This window comes from Oryctolagus cuniculus, chromosome 2, assembly GCF_964237555.1.
Source record: "Oryctolagus cuniculus chromosome 2, mOryCun1.1, whole genome shotgun sequence".
Lineage (NCBI taxonomy): Eukaryota > Metazoa > Chordata > Mammalia > Lagomorpha > Leporidae > Oryctolagus > Oryctolagus cuniculus.
Window position 1 is genome coordinate 99,110,425 of NC_091433.1, and position 8,922 is coordinate 99,119,346.

The window sequence follows — 8,922 nt, forward strand, 5'->3', positions numbered from 1 at the left end:
ACACTTGGCCCAGGGCCAGCACTGTGGTTTAATTGGTAAATCCACCGCCTGCAGTGCCAGCATCCCATATGGGCATTGATTCAAGTCCCAGATGATCCAGCTCTGAGCCAGCTCCGTGCTAACGTGCCTGGGAAAGCAGTGGAGGACGGCCCAAGTGCTCAGGCCCTTGCACCCACATAGGAGACGCAGAGGAAGTTCCTGGCTCCTGGCTTCGGATGCGCCCAGCTCCAGCCATTGCGGCCATTTGGGGAGTGAACCAGCAGATGGAAGAACTCTCTCTCTCTCTTCTCTTTCCCTCTCTCTCTGTGTAACTCTGCCTTTCAAATAAATAAATATTTTTAAAAAAATAGTTAACAGGAAAAAATAGTTAACAGGAAACTCTTTTATGTCATATTTCCCAGAAGAAAACCCACAAAAACAGAGGGTAATGTACAGGAAGTTCACTATGGAATGGTTTTAGGAATAAAAATTATCAACTGTTATGAAAAAAGATTGGGCAAAAGTTGAACTGCAATGAACTTGGAAAAAAGACCTCAGTCAATAATCCCAAAGGGAGCTTGGAAGCCGTGAGGGCCTGAGTTGTTCCAAATCAAGCAGGATATTTGGGTTTGTGTGCCTCACAGCGACCTCACATCCTCCATTGGAGGTGGGGTGTTCTTGAGGGGCAGGTGCAGCCTGGGGTGAAGAGGTCCCTTTCACCTGAGGGCAAGTCTTTGGGAGGAATTTGCCACCAGCTGTCAGTGGTGACAATTCTGGCCTCTGGAGAAATGAGTGTCTTAGTCCCGAAGTGGACATCACAATACCCACCACTGTCCACCACTTGCAGTGCTTAGAGCCATTTGCTTTGAGTATAACCTTCGCTCCCTCTAGGTCTAGCTTTCTTCTGGCTGGTCTCTTTTCCTAAGGAAACTCACAAAGGGGAAGGTGGTGGGACAACATAAAATCCCTGCTACTGCAGTTGATCTCAGATGTTGAACTTTTTTATTTATTAAAAAAGATTTATTTTATTTATTTGAAAGACTTACAGAGAGGGGTAGAGCCAGAGAGAGAGGTCTTCCATCTGATGGTTTCCCAGGTGGCCACAAACGCTGGAGCTGGGCTCATCCGAAGCCAGGAGCCAGGAGCTTCTTCCAGGTCTCCCACGTGGGTGCAGGGGCCCAAGGACTTGGGCCATTTTCCACTGCTTTCTCAGGCCATTTCAGAGAGCTGGATCAGAAGAGGAGCAGCTGGGACTCAAACAGGTGCCCATATGGGATGCCAGTGCTGCAGGCTGGAACTTTAACCCATTGCACCACAGCGCCAGCCCCCAGATATTAAACTTAACATTCTCCATCTCCCTTTTCAATAACCCATTTAGAATATTTCCTTTTTTTTAAGATTTTATCTATTTATTTGAGAGGTAGAGTTACAGCCAGTGAGAGGGAGAGACAGAGAGAAAGGTCTTCTTTCCATTGGTTCACTCCCCAAATGGCCGCAAGGGCCAGAGCTGCGCCGATCCGAAGCCAGGAGCCAGGTGCCAGGTGCTTCTTCCCGGTCTCCCATGCGGGTGCAGGGGTCCAACCACCTGGGCCATCTTCCACTGCTTCCCAGGCCATAGCAGAGAGCTGGATTGGAAGAGGAGCAGCCAGGACTAGAACAGGTACCCATATGTGACGCTGGCACCGCAAGTGGAGGATCAACCTACTGTGCCATGGTGCCAGCCCCCAAACATTTCTTGACCTGAGTGGGGGCCTTCACTGGTTTCAGTGGCTTGCCTGGAGGGGACCATCATCACTGTTCAAACTGACCCCTGCTCAGGGTCTGGATGGGTCCTTGACTGTCAAAATCAGTCAGGGAAATACCCCGAGATGCCTCCATAGGTGACTCCCCAAAAACCCGAGCTTGTGTGAGATGCAGTGTACAAGTACTCACTCTGGGGAAGCCAGCACTTAGAGTCCACATTTTCATTTCCCTCCCTGAGTCTCACAACATGCCCAAGGGTGTTTCAATGTGTACTTAAAACCTGACACCTCTTTCAGACTATATCCTCTATATGCTTTCAACAAGGTGTTGGAAACCAGCACATCAACACATCATTTTAGAAATGTTGAAAATTTGCCGGAGCCACGGCTCACTAGGCTAATCCTCCACCTTGAGGCGCCAGTACACTGGGTTCTAGTCCCGGGCGGGGTGCCCGATTCTGTCCCGGTTGCCCCTCTTCCAGGCCAGCTCTCTGCTGTGGCCAGGGAGTGCAGTGGAGGATGGCCCAAGTGCTTGGGCCCTGCACCCCATGGGAGACCAGGATAAGTACCTGGCTCCTGGCTTTGGATCAGCACGGTGCGCTGGCCGCAGCGCGCCAGCCGCGGAGGCCATTGGAGGGTGAGCCAACAGCAAAGGAAGACCTTTCTCTCTGTCTCTCTCTCTCACTGTCCTCTCTGCCTGTCAAATAAATAAATAAATAAAAAGAAATGTTAAAAATTCTGCAAAAGCAGAGAATTGGGTTCTGGAGAAAACTCCTGTACGCCCTTTCTCATGTAAGCTATGTCATTGGCGGTCGAAGCTGGTCATACTATTTCCTCCAGAGAAGTAGCTCAGTGTTTAATGGATCACGGGGAAACTATATTCCATGTTAAGTGCCTACTGTTTCTCTACAATTAGGACAGCCAATTGCAATTACAATTAGGACTCAGCCAGGATGTATATATCTGTGTCCATGCTGTACTGTGAAACATTGTAACTACCTCACCTACAGTTTGATAATTTGTAGGTAAGTCATAGATGCACAAAGGTGCAAGCTTCCCTTGGCACCAAAGGCAATGAACCAATCTGGAAATTGTCTAGAAATTATTTGACAGTGGTGACCCCAAGTTCACCTCTGTTACCAACTGAAATGTTTAATGCATAAGTATTTGATTTTTTTTTTTTGTAAAATAGGTCATCAAGTTATCAGGTTCATGCTAAATCTAACATTCTGTATTTAATTTCAGATTCTGTTTGTCTTGCATCTCTCCCAATTATTGATTTAAAACAACATCCATTCATGATTCTTTTTCCCCTCCATATTTTTAAAGAACATTTTTGCCAGTAGGCTAATCAAGTAGATTATATGGAAATTAATAATATCTTTTTATCAGCTCTTTAATAAAATATGCAGACATGCAGTAATGCAAAAACATCATTTTGATTAAGAAAGCAAAAGGACAAATAAAGTTAAATTGGAAGATATTTTTGAGACAATGATATAATTTAATAGCCTAGAGCTCATTTATACGTGCTCAGCTTATGGCTAGAACTGATGGAGGGTGAGAAGAATAATGTAACAATAGAGAGAATCTGCAATCTGATTTACTGTATTTAATGAATTTTGTGCGTCCCCCAATCTATGTTTATGCTCCATAAAACAAAAATAACCTTCTTTCGCAGAAGCTCTAATCAGAGACTGGAACATAGCAGCTGCTTAATAAATAGATGCTGAACTAAACCATGCCAGAGATCGTATTGCTCCAACCCCCGTATTGCAACCAACTTCTTTCTCCTTCTCCCCTTCTCTTTTTCATTTCTTTTCTCCTCTTCTCTCCTCTCCTTCCTCACTCTTTTTTTCTATTTCTCTTTAGTCTCCTCTTTGTTTTTCCTTTCTTTCCCTTCTCCCCTGAAAGCAGGTCACAGGAAGTTTGGAAGACACAGCAGAACAGATAGCTTACTGGGGATCACACCTTCTGTGGCCCTGTTTAATACTTTTTTACTGACACGGGAATCTTGCAACTACATGACTTAAGGGCCTGTGTTATGGTGAAGTGGGTTAACACTGGCATCCCCTATTGGAGCGCCGGTTGGAGTCTCGGCGGCTCAGCTGCCTGGAAACGTGCCTGAGGAGGCAGTGGAAGGGAGCACCACTCAAGCGGGAGACCCAGCTCCTGCCTTCAACCTTGTGCCCATCTGGTTGTTGTGGCCACTCAGGGAGTGAACTAGCAGATGGAAGTCTCTCTAACCACCCCACCACCCCCCACGCTTTCAAATAAATAAATAAATCTTTAAAAAATAAATTTACGTGACTTTAATATGTAAAAAAAGATTGTCCTGTTGCAGAGATGTTTCACGTAATGAAGATAAGCCATCCATTAGGCAGAAGCACCCCGTCCTGCCCTTGTCTTGTGGAGCACAACTTCTAAGGGCATCTCTCCTTTTCCAGTGCCCTGAGGCAGTCTGTGGTGGATGATCCATCTTCATTAGATTTTTTTTAAGATTTATTTATTTGAAAGTCAGTGCTATAGAGAGGAAGAGGCAGAGACAGAGACAGAAAGAGAGAGATCTTTCATCTGCTGGTTCACTCCCCCCAGCTGGCCACAGCAGCTGAGGCTGGGCCAGCCTGAAGTTAGGGGCTTCATCTGTGTCTCCTACTTGGGTGCAGCGGCCCAAGGACTTGGGCTATCCTCCACTGCTTTCCCAGGCCATTGGTAGAGAGCTGGATCAGAAGTGGAGCAGCCAGGACTCGAACTGGCACCCTTATGGGATGCCAGCATCACAGGAAGCAGCTTTACCCACTACACCACAGTGCCAGCCCCAGGAGATCCTAATTGTAACATTATTTTGCGTATATGTAGTCTTACTTCCTATCTAAATACTTCAAATACATTTATTGTTATCCAGAAATGTTGCCATCAACATTTTAAGACAGTACATCAATCAGAAATATCCACTGTTTAATTTTTTAAAAGACATTTTATTCACTTGAAAGGCAGAAAGTCAGAGGAGAGACAGAGGAAGATATTCCAACCTCTGGTTCACTCTCCAAATGGCCACAACAGCTGAGGCTGGACCACGTTGAAGGCAGGACCCTAGAACTCCATCTGGGTCTCCTACTTGGGTGGCAAGGGTCCAGGCACTCCGACTGTCTTCTGCTGCTTTCTCAGGTGTGTTAGCAGGGAGCTGGATCAGAAGTGGAACAGCCAGGGTTTGGACCTGTTCTCTGATATGGGATTCCGGGGTCACTGGCCACAGCTTAACCTGCTGCACCCCACCCGTCCCTCACTGCCCAGTTCTCAGGAATAATGTTAAAATGAGGCCATGGCCATATGTGCCACTGATTAGGCAAACAGCTGAGAAACAACCAATCTTGTTTTGCTTTGCAAAGGTGAACATTTTACCCGAAATTAATCTTCTTATTAGACTTGGGGAGTCAAGGTTGACTCTGTATGACAACTCTTGGATCACAGGGAGTAACTGAAGCGTAAGAAAATTTCTTTTTGTTACAATCACCAACCTCCCACCTTCCTCCCCCAACAGAAACAAACTGTCATGTTCCTTGTACTAAGTTTCATTTAAATTGCGGATTTAACGTATAATACATGGCTTAGCTTTTCATAGCACTAAGGTGACGTATTGTTTTTTAATATGATGACGGGAACCACACTGTTTTCAACAAGCGTTTAACCATGAAAGTTTAATGTGTCCTGCTTTAGAAAATGGTGGCAGTGTTGCCATTTTGAAAATCGTTGTACTTGACAATGGAGCCTCCTTGTGGGCAATTAGCAGTAGTTCAGGTTTTCACGTTGCACAGGAACTTGAGTTTTTCCCTTTCATAGTGGTTAATGCTGTCAAGAAAACAAGTACTTGCCTGTGGGATCCTGCTAACCCAGAAATCAGCAGGGCTTCAGTGGCCACCAGGCAGTGGCTCTCCTTAACTGTACGTGTGTTGTCAGCCCTAAGGGTCTCTTCAGCCTTGTCAAGGGGAGTACTAACCCTCTCTCCTTTCATACAACACTGGGCTGTCTCTCCTCTGGTTTGTCTATGGTCCTCATGTTGAAAGAGGAGGCAGTGTTACATCCATTGTAATATTCCTTGGGGAGAAAACAAGTTCGCTCACAGTTGTCTTTCATTTTAAACTGCCCCATGTGGTAGGACCCTTAAACATAGTAAATTAGGCCGGCGCCGCGGCTCACTAGGCTAATCCTCCACCTTGCGGCGCCTGCACACTGGGTTCTAGTCCCGGTCGGGGCGCCGGATTCTGTCCCGGTTGCCCCTCTTCCAGGCCAGCTCTCTGCTGTGGCCAGGGAGTGCAGTGGAGGATGGCCCAAGTGCTTGGGCCCTGCACCCCATGGGAGACCAGGAGAAGCACCTGGCTCCTGCCATCGGATCAGCGCGGTGCACCGGCCGCAGAGTGCCGGCCGCGGCGGCCATTGGAGGGTGAACCAACGGCAAAGGAAGACCTTTCTCTGTGTCTCTCTCTCTCACTGTCCACTCTGCCTGTCAAAAAAAAAAAAAAAAAAAAAAAAACCAAAAACAAAAAAAACATAGTAAATTAGACAGAAATGTGTTTTGGCTTAATCCAGTGGAATCATTTCTCTACTTTTGGCAAAGAACAGATGCGCCTTATTTAACAAAATCAAGTGCATTGGGAGAGAGATGCAGGTCACCCAGATGGGTGACCATGATGACAAGTGGGAGAATTTGGTGGTGTGTACATTGGTAACCAGTGATGGAGAGTCAGCTAAGGAGGAGCAGCCAGGATCCAGGGAGTCATGACATGGTGAGATTACTCCCCCAGTCCTGCCTGCACGTGTGGAGAGGGTAAGCCAGTAATGGCTGTAAAACTGATCTGGATCCAAGAGAGAGGGATCACATAATAGTATGGTTTAAAAGAAAAAGAGAAGACTGGCCTACAGGTAAACTGAATTTGCTGCAGGACTTTTCCCTAACTAATTTGTATTCCTCCCAACTTTGTATTAGGGTACCATTTTCTCCCCAACCTCGCCAGTATTTGTCATTTTTTGATTTTTGCATAATGGCCTTGCTAACTGGGGTGAGATCAAACCTCATTGTTGTTTTGATTTGCAGTTCCCTGACGGCAAGTGATCCTGAACATTTTTTCGTGTGTCTGTTGCCCATTTGCACTTCATCCTTTAAAAAATGCCCATTTATAGTCTTTGTCCATTTTTTAACTGGGTTGGTTGTTTTGCTGTTGAGTTTCTTGGGTTCCTCATATATTCTAGATATTAATCCTTTATCTTATGGATAGTTTGAAAATAGTTTCTCTCATTTGCCAGCTGCTTCCTCAGTTTGTTAATTATTTCCTTTGCTGTGCAGAAGTTTCTTAGCTTGATGCAATCCCATTGATCTATTTTTGCTTTTACTGTTGATGCTCCTGAGGGCTTATCCAAGAACTGTTTGCCTAGGCCAATTTCTTACAGCATTTTCCCTATGTTTGCTTCTAGTAATTTGATGGCTTCAGGTCTTATGTTTAGATCCCTGGCCCACTGTGAAGTTGAGTTTTGTAGGGAGTGTAAGGTAGGGGTATTGTTTCAAACTTCTACATGTGAAAATCCAATTTTCCTATCACCATTCATGGAAGAGACTGTCCTTTATCCAGGGAATTATTTTAACTAATTTGTCAAAGATTAGTTGATTGTAGATGCATGGATTAATTTCTGGAGTTTCTATTCTATTCCATTGGTCTACAGTCTAATTTTGTGCAATCACCAGGCTGTTTTGTATGTCTTGAAATCTGGTATCTTGATTCCTCTGGCTTTGTTGTTTTAAAATTATAGTAAATGTAGAATTTGTAAAGCCTTTAGTATAGTGTGTATTCAACAGAAAATATGCAAAGTAAATGCTCAGCCATCATCATACCTGAAAGAACAATGAGACAGAAGATACTGAGAGATCAAATGTGATGAGGAATGAAAAGAAGCCATTAAAAAATAATCAGTGACTGTGCTGACAGCTGGTTTATAAGCATGCTTGTAATGGGCACCAGACTCTAGTACTGGGAGGTAGGAAACTGGAGATAATAAATGGAGTTTCTGCCATGGGACTCCAAATCCCATTAAGTTGGCAGATACCAATGCCATCTTACTAGTTAAAGTGATCAGTTCAAGTTCATAACTTATCATTAAGATAGGATTAAGTGTCAAAGGGATCACATAAATAAGACCAAGTGTCTGCTAATAATAATTGATAGAGTTAAAAAGGAGAGAATGATCCAATATGGGATACACAGCAGACTCATAGAATGACAAATGCCCTAAATAGCACTCTGGCATCAGAATCAGCCCTTAAGTCATCTGGATCTAGCTAAAAAGCCCATCAGAGCATTTCAGGCATGGAAAGTCAAGACACTGTGGCAAAAAATGACCTATTGAGTGAGATCCCGGTGGAAAGAAGAGGCCATCAGAGAAGGAGGTTCCTTTCTCTGAAGGCAGGAGAGAAGTTCCACTTTGATTGCCTTGTCCAAATAATTTCAGAGTTTTTGGACTCAAGAGGCTTCCATAGCCTTGGCAGCTCATGGCAAGAGCCTTGGGTGATTACTGACATCATACATAGGAGTGTTAATTATTACAACAACAGGAGGCATTGTGCGTTTACTCCCCATGTAGAATCTCTGTCCTTAATGTGTTGTACTATGAGAATTAATGGTAAAACTAGTATTAAAACAGTACTTTATACTTTGTGTGTCTGTGTGGATGCAAACTGTTGAAATCTTTACTTAGCATAGAGTTGATCTTCTGTATATAAAGATAATTAAAAATGAATCTTAATAAATAATGGGATGGGAGAGGGATTAGGAGGTGGGATGGTTTGGGAGTGGGAAGGTGGTTATGGGGGGAAGAATCTCTATAATCTAAATAAAAAATAAATAAAAATAAATGGAGGTTCATTCTTGAAGAACTTTAGCTACAGAGAGAGAAGAAGATAGCGAGAGGGAGTCCTGGAAGTGGGTTTGTTTTATAGAATAGGGAGACCAATTTATTTGTAGAATAAGGAGAAGCATTCTGTGGATAAACAGAAAATTGAAAACTGAAGAGCAGTAAAAATTGAAGGCAGGCAACATGAGGAGCATATAATCAGTTTTCTAGGGGCCGCCACTGTGGCGTAGTGGGTGAAGCCACCGCCTGCAGTACCAGCATCCTATGTGGGCACCAGTTTGAGTCCCAGCTGCTCCACTTC

General features: G+C 44.4%; 1 non-coding gene across 1 annotated transcript; it reads right to left on the reverse strand.

Moving 5' to 3' along the window:
- Nucleotides 1–5,613: 5,613 nt before the first annotated feature.
- LOC127490470 (U6atac minor spliceosomal RNA) lies at nt 5,614–5,740 on the reverse strand. The gene has a single exon (XR_007918417.2). It is a non-coding gene; the product is annotated as a U6atac minor spliceosomal RNA (small nuclear RNA).
- Between the last annotated feature and the right edge of the window lie 3,182 nt (nt 5,741–8,922).